Genomic DNA, 19,008 nt, shown 5'->3' on the forward strand with positions numbered 1-19,008 from the left:
GCAGCTCAAGCTAGTGAAACCTTGTATTTCTATATTGCGCCGCCATTAAAAACTTGTATTTCTATGTTGCGCCCAGCCTTGATGCAGTGCAGAGCCTGATGCAGGGCTCATCTCAATACTCTGAGATCATGACTTGAGCCAAAATTAAGAGTTAGTAACTTAACCAACTGAGCCACCCAGACACCCTGCTTTAAGTTTTTAAGAATTATATACTATATGTTGGTAAATCTAACTCCAATAAAAATATATATAATAAAAACTTTTAAGAATTAGCACTGCTTCTGAAGGAGGTTGCCTCTCAGTTATGATCAGTCAATGAAGCAGGAAGAGTGATAGTCTATAGCCTGTCCCTGCTCACACTAGGAGGACTTTTGTGCCGAACCAACATTATCCTTCAACTACTCACTCATCTGACACCGACTAAAAAGCCTGAAATTTGGTTGTTATCCAAGCAACCATGTGTGTAGGAGTTTGCAAAATGAATATTAGTCATTTCCTTAAAATATATATTGACAATTACTTAAAGAAAATAATTTTGAACTTAATGAAAAATGACTCCTGCAAACAGATCTCACTTTTCCATTTAATATTCATCACACCAAATGGCACAAATCATTATGTATGATATTGAAGGCATTTTTAAAAGTAGGCTCCATGCCCAGCGTGGAGCCCAACATGGGGCTCAAACCTACAACCCCAAGATAGAGACCTGAGTTGAGATTAAGAGTTGGAGGCTCAACCGACTAAGCCACACAGACACCCTGAAGGCATATATTTTAAAACCATTTTGTCATTGGCTTTTATTAATCCTACTTGAGAGCTGTTTTTAAAGAGAAATAATTTTCTCTTAATGAGCAAACATAATGACACTTAAATGTCACATATAGAAGAAAAAGTTAATATTTTCTGAATCATTTATAACTTTGAATTCAAGTACACCATATGCTGCAAGGTCTGAACGGAAATGTAAAATTTCTTATCACAAAGTGCTTTTCCTTTAGTACTCCTAAACCATCAATACTGTGAGATTTCGAAGGCAGGCTGTCTGCTTTTGAACCTTGGGACATGCATTAATTGGGTAATCTCAGTAAGTTACATGAACTTTCTGTTCTTCAGTTTACTGTAAAATAAGTGTCAAAGTAATAGGATCTACCTCATAGTGTGGAGGTCAGGAATACATGAATTCACACACGCAAATTGTTTACAAAAATGGCTGGCACAATTTAGGTAATTTAAATATGTGTATATTTTTATTATTCCATGGTTGAGCATATACAGGAATTATCCATTCAAATATGTGACTTATGTAATTAAGCATTGTACAATAGTAACAGCAATTTTTAGGGGAGAGCATATATATATAGTATTGAAAATCTACTGGTAGATGTGTACATTTTCAATACAGAAAATCTTGGAAATAAAGAGCTGTAAGATAGTAATATTCACAGAACTGTACGTGTGTTAGTTATTTGGGAGGAAAGAGTTAGTGCTATATTATTCAATATATTTTAAAATAGAAGTCATAAAAAGGAATAAAACAATCATTATAACTGTGTTTCAATATTGGCATATTTTGTTTAAGTTGAAATAAAAGCTATTTAAAACTTTAAAAGTGTGAAATTACCCTTGCCCTTTGAAGTGGTAGTTTAATGTAAATGTAAGAATTAAAAGGTGACTAACCATGTATTACTTTTTCATATTTGTCAGCTTAATCCAGTTGGGTTGTTTAGAAATTCTGTCACAGATGTCTGAAATTGTTAAAATTAGCATGCTTTATCTGCAGAATGCAGAATGTTCATTTACATAAAATTGGTTCATTTCTAACACAATGTAGCTATAAAAATATGTTTTTATAAAATATATTTAAAGTAGTTGAAACACTTTCTGGGAAAATTATTTGAGGGGAAAACTCACAGCATTTCTGATGCATTCACCATGATTTATCCCAGCAGGGCCAAGTCCACAATCTTACTAGTTGATGATAGCTATTGAACCCTGTTTTAAAGGAAAAGATTATTATTATCACAAAAACAGGGTGAAGTATTAAGATTTATCAGCAGCTTAAGTAATTGGGTTAGTTTGCTTTCATTTAACGCTTCTCTCTCTCTCTCTCCAGATTCTAGAATATGCATTTCAAAAATTCCACGAGCTCTTACTGTGTGAAACTCTTCGAAGTATTTTGATCAATGGGACATTTGGCCATCTGAAAAATATGTAATTTTATCAAATCATCACCTTTCAGTAAAAAATAAATAAATAAATAAAAGTGAACAAGAAACAAACAAAACAATAGGTAACAGACTAGTAGACCAGATTGAAAAAATGAGGAAGAGAAACACAGGGATGGAGGGATTAGAAGAAAAATAGGAAAAGAAAAGAAAAAAAGTAAAATTAATTTCAATTGAAACAATGCACTAGTGAAAACATAGCTTTAACGATTAATATAAAACTGATCCCATGCAGGAAAATTTTTCAACCAAAATCTTCAGATGTTATGTTCACACATTTTTTTATTTTACTTTTTAAAAACAAAAGTTAGGGGCACCTGGGTGGCTCAGTTGGTTAAGCATCTGCCTTCAGCTCAGGTCATGATCTCAGGTCCTGCATCCAGCTCCCTGCTCAGCAGGGGAGTCTGCTTCTCCCTCTGCTCCTGATCATGTTCTTTCTCTTTCTCTTGCTCACTCTCTCTCAAATAAATAAAATCTTAAACACCAAAAATTAGTACCTGTAGATAAATATGTCAATTTATCCCTATACTAATGTCTGGGTTAAACTCTAAACCTAAGATGTTTTGCCTTCAAAACTTTTTCTTCCAAGACTCTTAGGTATTATATTCCCATACAAGCCCCTTCTAAGTAGCCTCCCATGCCTATAGAGCCTGTTGATGCACATCATGAGAAATACACTACGCCATGTACCACCACCATAGTTGATTAGATTGGGTCCAATACATAACCCAAGGACAGCCAATGAAGGATTGAAACTCATTGCAGAGACCTGGTGTTCACAGCTTTGCCGGGAGAGTGACAAGTTGGGCCATTTTGAATCCTACCCTTAAAACTCTGAATAGGTAGAACAGATAATCTTGTTGATTTAGCAAAGAGAATTAAACCACAAATGTGAAGTAGAAAAACAATAGCATCAGGAACACATAATCACCAAAGCATAACTCAATCCGATTTGGAGCAGCAGCAGAAGCAATTATGTAAAGGAAACACACAACAAAGAATGGCCACTTTTCAGTAGTCAGAAAAATAAGTGTTCAGAGAGATAGAAGCTACATATGAGAAGGGGCAAAGTTATGTTAATGTTAGAAACTACCGTGGAAACCCACAAAGTCCTCGATTGTAGCTCTGCTCACTCGGCATTCTCCAGCCCTGCTTTATTTTCTTTTATTCCACTTAATTTCATTAGCATGCAGTGTATTTTACTAGTGAATGATTATTTGTCTTCTTGCACTGGGATGTAAGTCCTACCCAGCGAGTTTGTTGGTTGCCTGTTTCCACAACATACAGAATAGTGTCTGGAACATAGTAAGAGCTCAATAAACATTACAACGCAGATATAGGAACACTAATCTAATATTAATAGTTCTAGACCTACCTTTGTTTGCATTTCTTTCTGTTTATTTACTGAGGGGTCTATTTTTAAGAATGTTCCTAAATTAAATAATTCTGTCATTTTAAAAAATATTTTATCTATTTATTCATGAGACACTCAGAGAGAGGCAGAGACAGAGACAGAGGGAGAAGCAGGCTCCCTGTGGGGAGCCGAATGCAGGACTTGATCCCAGGACTCTGGGATCATGCCCGGAGCCAAAGGCAGATGCTCAACCACTGAGACACCCAGGTGTCCCAATTCTATCACTTTTTAAACACGCACACACACACACACACACACACACATACTAGTACCTGTCCTATTTACACTACCCCAGAGGAATTGATTGCAATTAAAAAAAATCAGATTAGATTGTTGTTCATCCCCATCTAGCTAATTAACACTAAAAAATAGTTTCATATTGTTCCTTTTTAGTTTTACAATTTGTTTTTAAATATTTGTTCATGAAAGATACAGAGAGAAGGCATAGGCAGGGAGAAGCAGGCTCCCTGCAGGAAGCCCCATGTGGGACTGGATCCTGGAATTCTGGGATCACACCCTGAGCCAAAAGCCAATGCTCAATCACTGGGCCACCCAGGGACGTCCCTAGTTTTATGATCTTAAGCATTATTTATTGAGTTCATTCTTGGACACACTTTTTCTTTCTTTCTTTCTTTCTTTCTTTCTTTCTTTCTTTCTTTCTATCATCTGTTTATTTATTTATTTATTTGCTTGCTAGCTACTTTCATTGGAGTAAATAATTATATCTTTTAATCCTCCTTTTTTTTTAAAAAAAAGATCTCTTTATTTAAGAGAGAGGTTGAGGGACACCTAGGTGGCTCAGTGGTTGAGCGTCTGCCTTTGGCCCAGGGCATGTTCCTGGAGTCCTGGATTGAATCCCATGTGGGGCTCCTTGCATGGAGCCTGATTCTCTGTCTCTGCCTCTCCCTCTGTGTCTCTTATGAATAAATAAATAAAATCTTTTTTAAAAGAGAGAGAGAAGCAGACTCCCCCGTGAGCACAGAACCCAATGTGAGGCTCTATCCTAGGACCCTGGGATCATGACCTGAGCTGAAGACAGATCCTTAACCAACTGAGACACCCAGGAGCCCCCACCTTTCAATCTTTTGTAAGACTTTTAATTAATAAATTCCTGTTGCTATTTTTCCACCAAGAATGTTTTTTTTTTGTTTTCTGAAAACTCCTTTAAAGAGTAGCTTGTTTACAAAACAGAGAAATGTCAAGCAGATTAAAAGTGAAAAAATAATAATAATCGCAAAACATTGGTTTTTAAACTGTATATAGATTGGAATGAGGTAGGGACTCTTCTCCATTTAGACTTCCTCATTTCTCCATCAGTGTCCCATGAATTAGTGAAAAGTGAATTAGTTTCATTAGTGAAATTAGTGTAAGCCCATAGGCAATACCACTTGTGTTTGAAAATGAAGATTCTGAGGAAATACTTATATAACTAGAAACCTCTTTAATTATTTTTTGTAGCATATTTAAAATCTCTTGTGAAATAAACTTATATTACTCCGTGGAAAGTTAACATAGGCCTTAAATAATAAATTCAGATTTAATCATGCAGCATCTCTTTTGGAAACATAAAATTAAAAGAAATGAATGACAACAATATTGTAACTACAATTAATTCTGTGATAATGAAGTAACATTGCAGTAAATTAGTAAATTTAGTTTGTTTCCAAGAATGATATTGGGCTTCTGTAATTTTTCATAACTTCTCACTCTGCATGTAAGTTCTTTCACACTTTATTTCCTTCAAACTACAAATCCCAACTTTGAAGTCCTGACCTTGTATACTAGAAAGATCTTAAAGAAATATTTGATTTTACATATGTGGAGATGGTACCTGAGGTTTCATAAATGTAGAAGGATTTCAGTTCTAATAAATTTATCCCCAGTATCCAAACTTCTTTCCTGAATTACCCTTGTCATAAATCATTAAGAAGACAGGTCCAGATTGACAGATGTTCCTCTTTTTCTATCTCCAAAAACATTCTTTTACAGAAATTTTCCTTTGACTTCCTACTAGGCCCAATCCCCACCTCCCCATTTGGCTTTCATTTTATTTTTTTTGAAATAATACTTAATAATTTGGGCATACTTAATTGAGATTTCTAGATTTTCTTGGAAAATAAGAGAAAGTAGCTACATTTGACATTCATTTCCATGAGTGAAATATTGACTGGTCCTCAGTAGCAGCTTCATCCTGTATCCAGGAAAAGGCATGAGCTGTATAGTCCCCACTGCTAACAAGACAAGTGCATTTATCATAACCACCTTTGGTGGCTTCACTGCATACATTTCCCTCCTGCCTGTGCCTATAGGCATTTGGCACACTTATGTTTTTGACCATTCTTGTAATGCTTTCTCCTTTTCATGACTGGAATGATTTCTTCATGCAGTAAAATGCTACAGATTTCTACATTTTGCTATACTATTTTTGCATACAATTTTTTGTCCTTTCTTTTATTTTTAATGGTAATTTGAACCAGGAAACATATTTTTATTTCCTATTTATGAAGAATACACTGAGAGTTACATAAAAGGATTTCTTGTTCTTTTTCTTTTCCTTTTTGTTCACCAACTTTACCCATGTGGTAGTGTAATGAAATTTGTATTTTGTTAATTCAAATATGGCCCAGGTCTTTACTTTGGAATAAGGGCTATAGAGACCCGATTTGCTGGTCATAATTATATGAGATCCTCGAAGAACAAAATTCCATATTGTAGACACTTATGCATATCCCTTACTTTTAACTTCATATTTAGGACCTACTATGGGGATCCTGAATACACATACCTAGAGTCCCTTCAATGTTATGGAACTGTCTTATGCTCTACTATTTCATTTTTATTTACATGTAACAATTAATAGATTTATATGAGATGATGATGTTCACATTCCTTAATTATCTCTCTCATAGTTCCATAATAAAATACTAATCATTTGAAATATGAATGAATGATAATATAATAATAACAGATGTCAGTGTTCTGGGCAGAGCAGATAGTATAGTGATCAAAATAAATAAAAACTCCTGCCCTGTGAAGCTTACATGCTAATGATGAGAGAGATAATAAATAAAATATATAAATATCAAATATGTTAAGTGGTGCCCTATTTGTGTTAAGGATAGCAACAAAGAAAAGCAGGGGGACACAGAGTGCTGAGTGTGGGTGACATTGCGATTTTTATAAAGAGCTGTCCTGAGTGAATTGAGTGGAGTTTGGAAGGGTGTAAGGGAGCAGACCCCAGATTCCATAGGGATTGGGGGTGGGAGGTGAAGGAACACAACCCTCCAGATAAGTGTGAGAACTGAAATGCCCTGTAGTGAGAAATCTCTGAAGAATGAGGCAGACAGCCAGTGGGCAGGTGAATGTGAGGCAGAAGGAGGAGGTTGAAGAGTAGAGATGGACTTCAGTTCTTTTTAGTAAGATATGAACCTATTGGACAGTGTTAAGCAGAGAGATAATACAGTTTAGCTGAGCTTAAAATAATTTTTCAGGCTGCCAGCCTGAGAATAGACTGAAAGGGGAGCAAAGGCCAAGTTGGGGAGATCCATTGGGAGGCTACAGTAATTAGTGACGTAAGAAATGTTGATGGTTTTGCTTACAATGGCACTGATGTAGGTGGTGAAGGGTTGCAAGAATCTACACACCTGTTGAGGGGAGGTATTTGTTGACAAGTTGAATATTTAAGATGTTAATTCACATATATAATAACAAATCATATTTTTCTGTTGTGGGGTATAATTGTTTGATAAAACATCACAACTTGAAATCCAGAATTGTGGCATGCCTGGGTGGCTCAGCAGTTGAACATCTGCCTTTGGCCCAGGGTGTGATCCTGGGATCTGGGATCGAGTCCCATATCGGGCTCCTTACAGGGTGGCTGCTTCTCCCTCTGCCTGTGTCTCTGCCTCTCTCTGTGTGTCTCTTATGAATAAATTAATAAAATCTTAAAAAATCCAGGATTGCTTCACAGATTATCAACATCAGTTAATTCCATTCCTTGATTTCCCCAGTAAATAATTATTGAGAATTTAGTTCATGTTAGGAGTTTTGTAGGAAATAATTGCATAGCTTAAATAAAACACACTTCAAAAGCCATGGGTCCATGTGTTTTCATTTTAGTGAAATGAAAACAATATAAAAACTCAGAGCACTTATTGGCTGCTTGGAGATTGGCAAACATAATCACAGACTTAGTAAGAGTTTTATAATTCTCATGAATTTACTTAAAAATTACAAAGTATGCCATATTGATGGATATAAATCATTTTCAGCTTCATCTATTCCTCTTTAAAATGAGGTACACCAAAATGGTAGAAAATAGATAACTCAAAGGTATCATAAGTCTGACTTAAAAGAAAGCTACAGAACATTAAACATGATCCAGTTAAAATACTATAGAAATCTTCTGGAAAGAAAAAAGACTTTATTTCTCCTCCAAAGCTTTACAATCCTCTCAAACTAGTGTGTTCACTCATCTCAGGGTCCTTTATCACTGGGGAAAGATTCCAATGCACCTTTCAAGAATGAATCTAAAAACTTGTAAATTTTTGAGGAAAAAAAAAGAGGTCTGCTTTTCTTTTCTTTTTCTCCCCTTTATATTTTCAAGTTCAGAATATTTTGATGTCCTTGAGTCAAGTTTATGGCTTCGTGAGATATGAGATCTCTGAGTTAGTTTCCTCAGTATCTTTAAATACAAATAAAATTCATCCATCCATCTAGTCAGGTTTCTTGTGCCATCTTTATGCCAGGCACTGACTGTATACTAGATAAGCAGCCAAGAACATTTTTAAAAATTTATTTCATAATCTATATAGATATCAGATTGTATTAAGATCAACAAAAATCTGTATGCTGATTCAAATTCATTCATATCTGTACAAGGCACAAACCTAATGTTAGAAAAAGTATTCCAGAAATGCATTGTCACCCACATCCATGGTTTCCCACTGACTAAAGAAAAACTTAGAAGTTTTCCTATGTAGAAATTATGAGAGAATGACTTTTTAAACCTTTTCCGGTATATAGTACAGGTAGGAATAATTGTCTCTCTACCTAGGAGCTCTGAACAAAATGCTTTTGCATTTTGAAGAATCTGGGGACTAGGGAAAATACAGGGGAAAGGGCTTAGAGTGGAAAAGTTACCAGGCTGGAGCCAGGAAAAGTGCTTCAGCAAAGACCCCTGATAAGGAAGTCTCAGATGGAGGCAACTGAACAAGGCCTGTAGCTTTTGTGCATTAGGATGCTGGCCTGGGGCCTGAATCCTTGACTGAAACTGCTTCCAGAAGATCATAATGCACTGGCTATGAATGATATCTGATATGGGAATGGCAACCTTATCCCATGAGGCCTGCCAGGTAAGGACTTGGAACTGCCTGGAGTTGGGCCTGAAAGATCACATATAAAACTTCGTCTTGAATTTAATATTCCCCATAAGTAAAACCAGAATCGGTGCATAAATGTACAAGTTTATATACATATGCATCAAAATTGCTAGAAATGATAGGAATCTCAAAGTTTATCTTGCATTTGTAAAACAAAATTTGCGTTGTTAAAAGAAGTACAGAACCTTGGGGCACCTGGGTTGTTCATTTGGCTAAGTGCCTGACTCTTGGTTCTGGCTAAGGTTGTGATCTCAGGGTCCTGGGATCCAACTCACCAATGGGGGCTGTGCTTAGCATAGAGTCTGCTTGAAATTCTCTCCCTCTCCCTCTGTCCCTCCCAACTCCTTGTACACACTTTCTCTCTCTTAAATATATATATTTTTATATTATTTTATATTATATTCATATGTGTATATATTAGAGAGAAGTATAGAAACAATCAGAGAGCATAGATGTTAGAAAATCATAGATGAAACAAGAGGGCACTTGAAGGCATGATAGCAATTTTGAAATTATTTTCAAACTGCAGATCTTTATCTGAGTCTTTGATTCTTACATACTTTACATGTTGATAAATTGAGATCTAAGAGAGTTAAATTACCTTGTGCTTGATTTAAAGAGCTAAAATATTAGTTAGCAATTAGAGGTCCTGAACCCATAGTTCCTAAATCCAAATTTATTGAATTAAAATTCAATAAATTTTAATATATTGAATAGATTTTCATCTTTTTGAAATGTAAGAACTGTACTTTATTCGTATTATTAGTTTATTTGAATATTTACACATGATGAATGTTTGGCATTCATAGAAATTAACTCAGACCATATTTGTAGATGATGAACCTTTGTGTAAGTAGTATGATCTCTTAAAATTCTCTCCTTTAAAGGGCATATGGGTGGCTCAGTCAGTTGAGCATCTGAGTCTTCATTTCAGCTCAGGTCACAATCTTGGGGTCATGAGACTGACCCCAGGGTGTTGGGTTCTTCCCTCAGCAGGGGTCACTTTAGATTCTCTCCCTTTTCTTCTGCCCCTGCCCTGACCCATGCTCTCTCTCTCTCTCTCAAATAAATAACATCTTTTAAAAAATCTCTCCTTTAAACCAGTGAATAGAATTCACTAGTTTTCATATATACAGTAATCCTCTGTAAAGTTTTGTACACCCCCCACAGTATTCAGAATAATTTAGAATAAAAAAGTCAATAAAATAAAACGGATATGTATGCTGGAATTCAATTAACTCAAAATAGAAACTTTATTATCAATACTATATTAATTATAATAAAGAAGAGAATATAAATGAATACCTGACATTTTTCATTCTTTAGTGGTATTCCAATTCAACTGAAATAGAGTCAGATTGATTCTTCTACTTTTATTTCTGTTTATTGTCTATTTAAAATCATGATAATTCTACTATGTTCTTTGCAAATCTTTTCATTTATTCCCTCACTCTATTTCCTTATAGTACAAGGAATGAGCTACAATAAATAAAATGGTGATATGGATTTTGAGACAATATTCACTTAAGACAATTAAAGGTAGTTGTGGGTTTTTGTTTTTAGATCCATACAATTGAACCTTGGGTAATGTGATGTATATTTTAAAGTAAAAGTATTGAAGAAAACTTCCTCAAGTATTTATAAATATCTTTTATTTATGAATATCTTTCAATAGTGACCTTAGCAATGCAAACAATAGTTTTCTAAAGACCTTTAATTTTTATTCAAGTAATTTGTTTATTTAGTTACTTTTTATAGTTTATATAGTACTGATGTTTTTATTGATTTTAGGAAAAGTTAGATAAGGGTAAATATTAACTGATGTACCAATTTTTTTAAAAATAGGCCAATAGATATTTTGCAACTGACACTGTAAGAAATTGCTGACAAATATGCTTGGCATCTTTTCCACATTCTAATCTTTTTTTAAACATGTTACACAAATGTTTTATGTAATCAATAGTCCATATTAAACAAAGATGCAAGTTTAATTTGATAATTATAAACTTTTACTACTTGTTTTATTTTGAAATTTTTTTGAAGTGAAAACATACGCATTTTTATTTTTCAAATATACATTTCCTTTCCAAATATACTGAATAAAAAACCCCCACAGGGATCCCTGGGTGGCGCAGCGGTTTAGCACCTGTCTTTGGCCCAGGGCGTGATCCTGGAGACCCGGGATCGAGTCCCACGTCGGGCTCCCGGTGCATGGAGCCTGCTTCTCCCTCTGTCTATGTCTCTGCCTCTCTCTCTCTCTCTGTGACTATCATAAATAAATAAAAATTAAAAAAAAAACCCACAAATATACCGGATAACTGGATTTTATTAGTATGCAAAAAGAAGATATTTTAAGAAGGCATAGAAATAATTGACTTGCATTTTAGTAGCATCAGAGGATTTAAAAGGTAGCATTTTCCTTCTGTACTAAAAGCACAATTTTATGCGAACAATAAAAATTCAGAGGATTTTCCCTACAATCATACTGAATTGTTTGAAAGCATTATTTTTTGTTCATAAAAATTAGGTGTACATTATGTATAAAGCTATTTGAATCTTTATTTTTTTCAATGTATACTTATCTCTATCTTGGATAATGTCTGTAGAGTCAAAATAAAAAATAGGTAAAAATTTTCTCTATTGAGGTATCAATGTTTACATACATTCAGCAAAGTATAAGAAACCAGTTTGGTTACACGCATTTTTTGTGTGTGTGTTTCTATAAGAAAACTTCCACCAAGAAACTTCCTTATTCCTATTCTTGCTGTGGAAGTGTCTTCAGAATCAGGCAGGATGATTTTGGATACTTTTTTGTATAAATTTCAAAAAGTAAGATATAGTAGCTGGTGTCATCTTGAAGCATTGTATAATTTTCTATATCATGGAGTCATTTTAGGGGAGAGGATTGCCCATGAGCAGGACTGAGTTATATTTTTATTTGACTTCCTTTTTGTTTGGTAGATCAAGTTTCAAAAATTCAAGTTTCAAATTTCAAGAAAGCCAATTGCTACTAACCTATAGGATCTCTGAAAATTATTTCTCACATTTTTATTTTTTATTTTATTTTTTTAAAATATTTTTTTTAATTTTTATTTATGATAGTCACAGAGAGAGAGAGAGAGAGGCAGAGACACAGGCAGAGGGAGAAGCAGGCTCCATGCACCGGGAGCCCGATGTGGGATTCGATCCCGGGTTTCCAGGATCGCGCCCTGGGCCAAAGGCAGGCGCCAAACCGCTGCGCCACCCAGAGATCCCTATTTCTCACATTTTTAAAACTAGAATACTAATATCTACTTCTCACCTCCTTTGAGTATTATTTAAATGTATTTTCAATAAAAGTATTGAAATGGAATGAACACAAAAAATAGTCTATAGTACATAATAATTTTCACATTTTTCAAAGATGTGAAATATGTTTCTTGTCTTTTATTATTTATTTGTTTTGTTTTTTTTTTGAGAGAGAGAGAAAGAGAGAACACACATGCATAAGCTGGGGTGGGGGAAGGGCTTGGGAAGGAGAGACAGGAAGAGGGAGAGAAGGAGAATCTTAAGCAGGCTCAGAGCTGTGGAGCCCAATGTGAGGCTTCATCTCACGACCCTGATACCTTGCCCTGAGCCAAAATTAAGAGTCAACCCCTCAACTGACCTAGCCATCCAGGTATCCCTCATGTTTTTGCCCTTAAAAAAAAAAAAATCTTATATAGTGAAATGCAGAAATAAGCAGTTAAATGTGTATTGACCTAGAAGTCTGCTTTTGAATCCATGTAATTGTTCCTAAAATAGGTATTACATTTTAAGTGTAAGGAAGCATTTAGGTGATTATTTCATATTCTCATTTAACATAGAAATTTCTTCATATATGAGATATAATGAAAGCATTCAACATCAGGCCACTTTTTCACATATTGGAACCATATTTTATGCCTTCATATACTTACATTCACTGTCACATATTATTTCTTTTTTGCAATAAGGCAAATATATTATAATTATTTCTAATTTGGGGTCATGGAATTTAAAAAGAGGAAAGAAATTTTCTTTATTTAATAAAATAGAAATGAATGTAGTATATACATATTGAAGAACATGGTCTTACTTTTCTTTTCCAATACCATGTACCAAATTCAATTGAGGATTTATACATATACTATGCAATTGTTATCAAAAATTACTCTTCAACAGTTCGACTAGATGATATTTTCAAGGTAGCAGATGATCAAAGTAGTTATTTTTCTTGGATTCTAACACAAAGCAACATCAAATAGCTTTACTCTCTTGGTTTGGTTTTCTTGCATGCTTTGAACTACAAGTATAATATACTGACTAAATAAAGTTTTGTGTCCTCAAGTAAAATTATGAGTCTTTCCTCTAGAATACACTTGAAGAAACTCATGAATAGTTGAAGAAAACATAGATGAAAGTATTTTTCTTGCTTCTCTACTTAGTGACATTTTTGTAATCTTGGATTTTTATAGCTCTAGCCAGAATAATCAAAATATTTGGTCTATCTGTATGGATAGGCTATAACTTATGTATTTATTCAAACATCATGAGTTGCACATAAAATAAACCTAAATATTTTTTAGTTATGTGATCCATTATAGCAAAAGACTTAACAATAAAGAGAACATAGATTTCAAGTATGTTAGTAATATCCCAGAGATCATCTGAATTTTTCACTATTTATATGTGGAGACAGATTATCTTGGGATTTTATTTTTCTTTGTGCAAAGTATTAATATAGTCAGTTATATGACTTTAGAATGTTATGACTATGACAAGTTCCTGCTGAAATTATTTGTTTTAAAGAACTTGCTATCATTTTAAATGGTTATGTTATGATTTATATTTATATTATTTAATTAATTATTTTATTTTAGTATTTAGTATTTATTTAGTATTTAGTATTATAATATTATTAATTTAGTATTTTAGTATTTTAGTATTAATACTAAATCTTTAGTATTTAGTATAAATTAAGTATTTTATTTTAGTATTTTAGTATTCAATAATTATATTAGTATTTTAGTATTATATTAGTATTTATCATAGTTATTTATAGTATTACAAGTGGCCATTTTTTATTTTAAGAAAGATAAAAAAATTCTACTTCTCTAATAATAATGATTTGGGAAAGATCATAAACACTGCTAGACTCATTGGATGCAGTGTCATTACTCTTCATGCCAAATCTAAATATTAGGATAATAGTAATCAGCATTAAAGTTGCATCTTGGCATATCAATCTTCTTTGAAATAGTCCAAATCTTTATCTTCTTATACTGGTTGTGGGAATTGCATGAAGGAGACAGATGGTTGGTTGAATTTTAGGCAATAGGTTGTGTGGGGATAATAGAAGACACAGGAATGTGTGCGTTTCCTGTCTTAATTCCCACTGCATTAATTTATGTAGGGATTGTTGTGGTGACAAGAGGAAGACCTTTAAAAAATGTATTGGAAGGGACATTGACTTGGGAGTGTCAGGTGCTTGTCCTCATGTACAGAGTTGTGGCAAGCATGTTTTTTTGGTAGAACATATGTTCAACCATCTTGTGCCTCTAAATATACTCCTTCAAATGTATTTATATCCTTTCTAAGAAAAATTCAAAATACCTCATGAACATATAGTATTATCATTTACATAAGACCTTTTGGGAGAAAAAAATAACTGTCTTTGTGCATGGTAAATCTCATAAATAGATAAAATTATCAGGAAGTTAGTAATAGGATAAAAATATAAATTAATTTTCAAACTGATCATATACATTAAATAGCACTGACCAAGGCCTAGAACTCAGGTGAAAATCACAGCTCTCAATAAACTTTGTTATGAGAGTATGTTGGATTTCCATTTATTTTTCATTAATAGAAAATTACCTCAAAATGGATTATATTTTGCATACAAAATCTTTCTCTATGTCTCAGAGTCATAGGAACAATGACCATTGAAACAGAGACTTTGAAAACAATTTACCAATAAAATGTTAACTATTACATTGATATATGACATAATCTTTCAGTTCTTTTTTTTAGAGGATATTGCAAAATTTTACTTTTATATATTTATCATTTCTCAGAACAAAACTGAAAATATTAAATGAAAGTTGATAGATCATCTTACCTTTTCCTTCATTACTCATTCTACAATAAATGGTTGCTTTAAGTGCCCAGGTTACAGAATGTACAGAAAAAACAAAAATTCATTCTGATTTGGAATTCACATTCCAGAATGAGGAAATAGACCATAAAGAAGAAAGTAAGAAAGAAAGTATATAAGTATTATACATTATTTAATGGTGAAAAGAGCTTTGGAGCTAAAGTCCTTGGAGATTTGAAGAGGTGGCCAAAGTTAACACTTTCTTCCTAACAATCCTTGAAAGCAGTATATTTAAGGAGAAAACTAAAAGAAGTTGAGGAGTTTCCCATGTTTCCATCCCAACATTACAGGAAGATAAAAGCAGATTTAAAGTTTCAGGCCAAAAACAGTAAAAGAAAATGAACCCCATGTGTCTGGAAGAGAGTAAGTTTAGGCAATAATGGTAGGAGATGGAGGTGCTTGCTGGGTTGAATGCCATTGTGAAGACAATGGTTTTTATTTTGAAAAAGGTATGAAACCAGTGAAGAGTTTTAAGCTATCGAGTAACAAGATCTCGTTATATTTTTAAAGTGTCACTATGTCTACTATATTGTAAATAGAGTGAGCATTTGCTGGAAAGGTTAGAAACAGGAAGCAGTTAGATAGCTCTTGCTAAATTCTATGTTAGATATGATGGTGCCTGGGCAGCCAGGGTGGCTCAGTGGTTTAGCACCACCTTCAGCCCAGGGCGTGACCCTGAAGACCCCAGGTCAAGTCTCATGTCAGGCTCCCTGCATGGAGCCAGCTTCTCCCTCTGCCTGTGTGTCTGCCTCTCTCTCTGTGTCTCTCATGAATAAATTTTTAAAAATCTTAAAAAAATAGATATGATGGTGACTATGAGTATGAAATAAGTGGAGTATGGCTGTATTGGCAGGATTTATTGTGCATTAGATATGGAGATGTACAAGAAAGACTGAAGTCAAGAATGACTCCCTAATTTTTAGGCACAGCAACTAGGAAATAGAAGGCTGGTTGATTTCAGTTTTATTTATTTATTTTTTAAAGGATTTTATTTATTCACGAGAGACAGAGAGAGAGAGGCAGAGACACAGGCAGAGGGAGAAGCAGGCTCCTTGCGGGGAGCCCGATGTGGGACTTGATCCTGGGACTCCAGGATCACACTCTGAGCCAAAGGCAGACACTCAACCGCTGAGCCACCCAGGTGCCCCTGATTTCAGTTTTAAAAGAGAAATCGGTGTTTTGGTTTTGAACATGTTAAGCATAGAATGTCTATTATGTATTTTTCAAGTGGAATGTGAAGACTGCATTTGGGATTCAGTTTAAAGCTCAGAGGAGAAGCACAAGCTGGGGATATAATTTAGTTTTCATCAATGCATAGATGCTATTTAAAGCATATGACCAGATAGGACACTTGGAAAGTTAGTGGAACTATAAAAGAACTCCAAGGAGTCCTTTGAATATACCAAAACTAAGAGATGAAGATAATGATAATAACTAGCCATGGAGACTGAGAAGAATTTCTGGGGAGCTGGGTGGAGAATCAGAATGAATCTGGGTAACTGAACCACATTTTATATTAATGGAAAAATCAAATCCCCTGAGTCATCATCTATTTCCACATAAAAGTAACTCATCTTAAAATATAGTCCAAGAGAATATTATGAAAACAAATGTTCCCATGAAAATGAGGTCTTTTTGGTCTTTATTAGAATACATACTGTCCCATTTCAAATAATTATTATTTTAGGGAAAATTCCCTAATGATCAGTACTGAACTTACTCAAAAAGAAAAAAAAAGTAACCAGGAATACTTAGCAACTCACAGAGCAAAAAAGAAGTCTTTAAAACTGAAATGCTTAAAAATAGGAAAAATATTTAATCAACTTTCTTTGAGTTACATACCTAGCCCTGACAGTGGAGGAACAGGTCATTATGATCAACAGTCAAATTAGGCTCTTACAAAGGAAAATCAGATTGCCATGACCAAAAGAATATGAATCAGGAATTGAGATTATTCTTAATTATATTTTTGATAATTTCCCTTCATTGTCTTTTTCCTCCCCTCTAGCACCACTATAAAATGAAAACCAGAGTCTCTTAAAACAAGAATCCAATTTTTCTCAGTTTCCATCTCATTGAGTACTTGGCTGTACAATGCAAAAAATCAATCATTTTTATCTTCCAGATAAAATCTTACATCTATAGCCAATTCCAATTCTTAATGTATTTTAAAATTCCAATAAAATGTTTAATTTTATGATTGTTTTATTTTCAAATCAAGTCTGTCCCGTATTTAGAACTAAAACCTCTGCACTCTCTGAAGGTAATAAGAGGATGCTTCTGGAATTGTCAGATGTTCTTTTTGTTTCATTGATTTTTCTCTTTAATGCTATTATCTCAAATATCTCACAGCTCTCGGTTGTCTGATTCACAATTCCAAATGGAAGTTGGAAATACAGTGGAGTGTTTCTTCTGGATCAGTGTAGTTTTCATCAGACCTATTTCTTGAATGCAAAGATCTGAGCATATTTATTTACCACTTTCCATTAATACACAAGTATGATGCACAGGAAAAAAAAAGGCAGAGGGGGAAGAGTCAATCAGTTCAACTCTTTGCAAATGTTCAGTCTCAAACTACAGTATCTCTCATATTTATCAATTATCTTCCACTCACACTTATTTTTTTAAAGATTTTATTTATTTATTCATGAGAGACACAGAGAGAGAGAGAGAGAGGCAGAGACACAGGCAGAGGGAGAAACGATCCTGACGTGGGACTGGATCCTGGGTCTCCAGGGTCACACCCTGGGCCGAAGGCAGCGCTAACTGCTGAGCCACCGGGGCTGCCCTCCACTTACACTTATATAAATATTTTATTAAGTTAAATTTTAAATGCATACAAAATTATTGTCTGTATTTTGTTTATTATATAAATTTAAAAAAGCACATCTACATACTGAAAATATCCTCTTCGAAAGGGAAGATTTCCAAATGCTGCTAGCACCTTCTAGGTGCCACTTCTAAATCTAATTGCTTTCTCCTCTTCAGAAGTAATCTCTGCTTTATATTTGTTTTTATCATTTATACACCTTCTTAAAAAACATAACACACACATAAACCCTAAGCAATATATACTTTAACTTTCCACATTGTTAGACTTTAGATGTAACATTTACAAGTATACTTAATTTACAATATATTATATGTAATATATACATATAAGTTATGTACATTTGGCATGAGGGATGAGGCAATAACACAATAAATTTAATACAAAGGAAAGAATTTTTAAAAAGCCATGGAGTAAATGGAAAAAAAATATGCTCCATGAGAACATAATATGAGACTGGAGAATATCGACATTATTTAGTTGAAGTTGATAAGAAAGTGGTAATATTTGATGGTTTCGAATTGAACATAATATGAGACTGGAGAATATCGACATTATTTAGTTGACGTTGATAAGAAAGTGGTAATATTTGATGGTTTCGAATTTTGAAAGATGGCTAATTTTTGGTAATACTGAGAGGAAAACATTCCTCTTTATAAAACTTAAACATATGAAACCTATTTGAAGTATAATGAGTGGGTAAATACTGTTAAAAGGGAGTAATACATTAAAAAGTTTGGAAATGGAAATTTAAGAAGGAATAAGTACTTAATAGGAATTTTTGTTGAGTACAAGTAATGAAATAATAAGTTTAGTAGGATACCAATAGTTATATATATTGAAAATAGTATTTTATGGGGTATGCTCACCCTAGTGGTCACTTAAGACAACATTCCTATAAAATTTAAAATTTAGGAACAGTAGATGACTCAATTATGGGATGTTTTCTATCGCCAAAATTTCAGAAAGATACATGAGATGCTCAACAATAAGAATAG

Source organism: Vulpes vulpes, chromosome 4 (genome assembly GCF_048418805.1).
Source record: "Vulpes vulpes isolate BD-2025 chromosome 4, VulVul3, whole genome shotgun sequence".
Lineage (NCBI taxonomy): Eukaryota > Metazoa > Chordata > Mammalia > Carnivora > Canidae > Vulpes > Vulpes vulpes.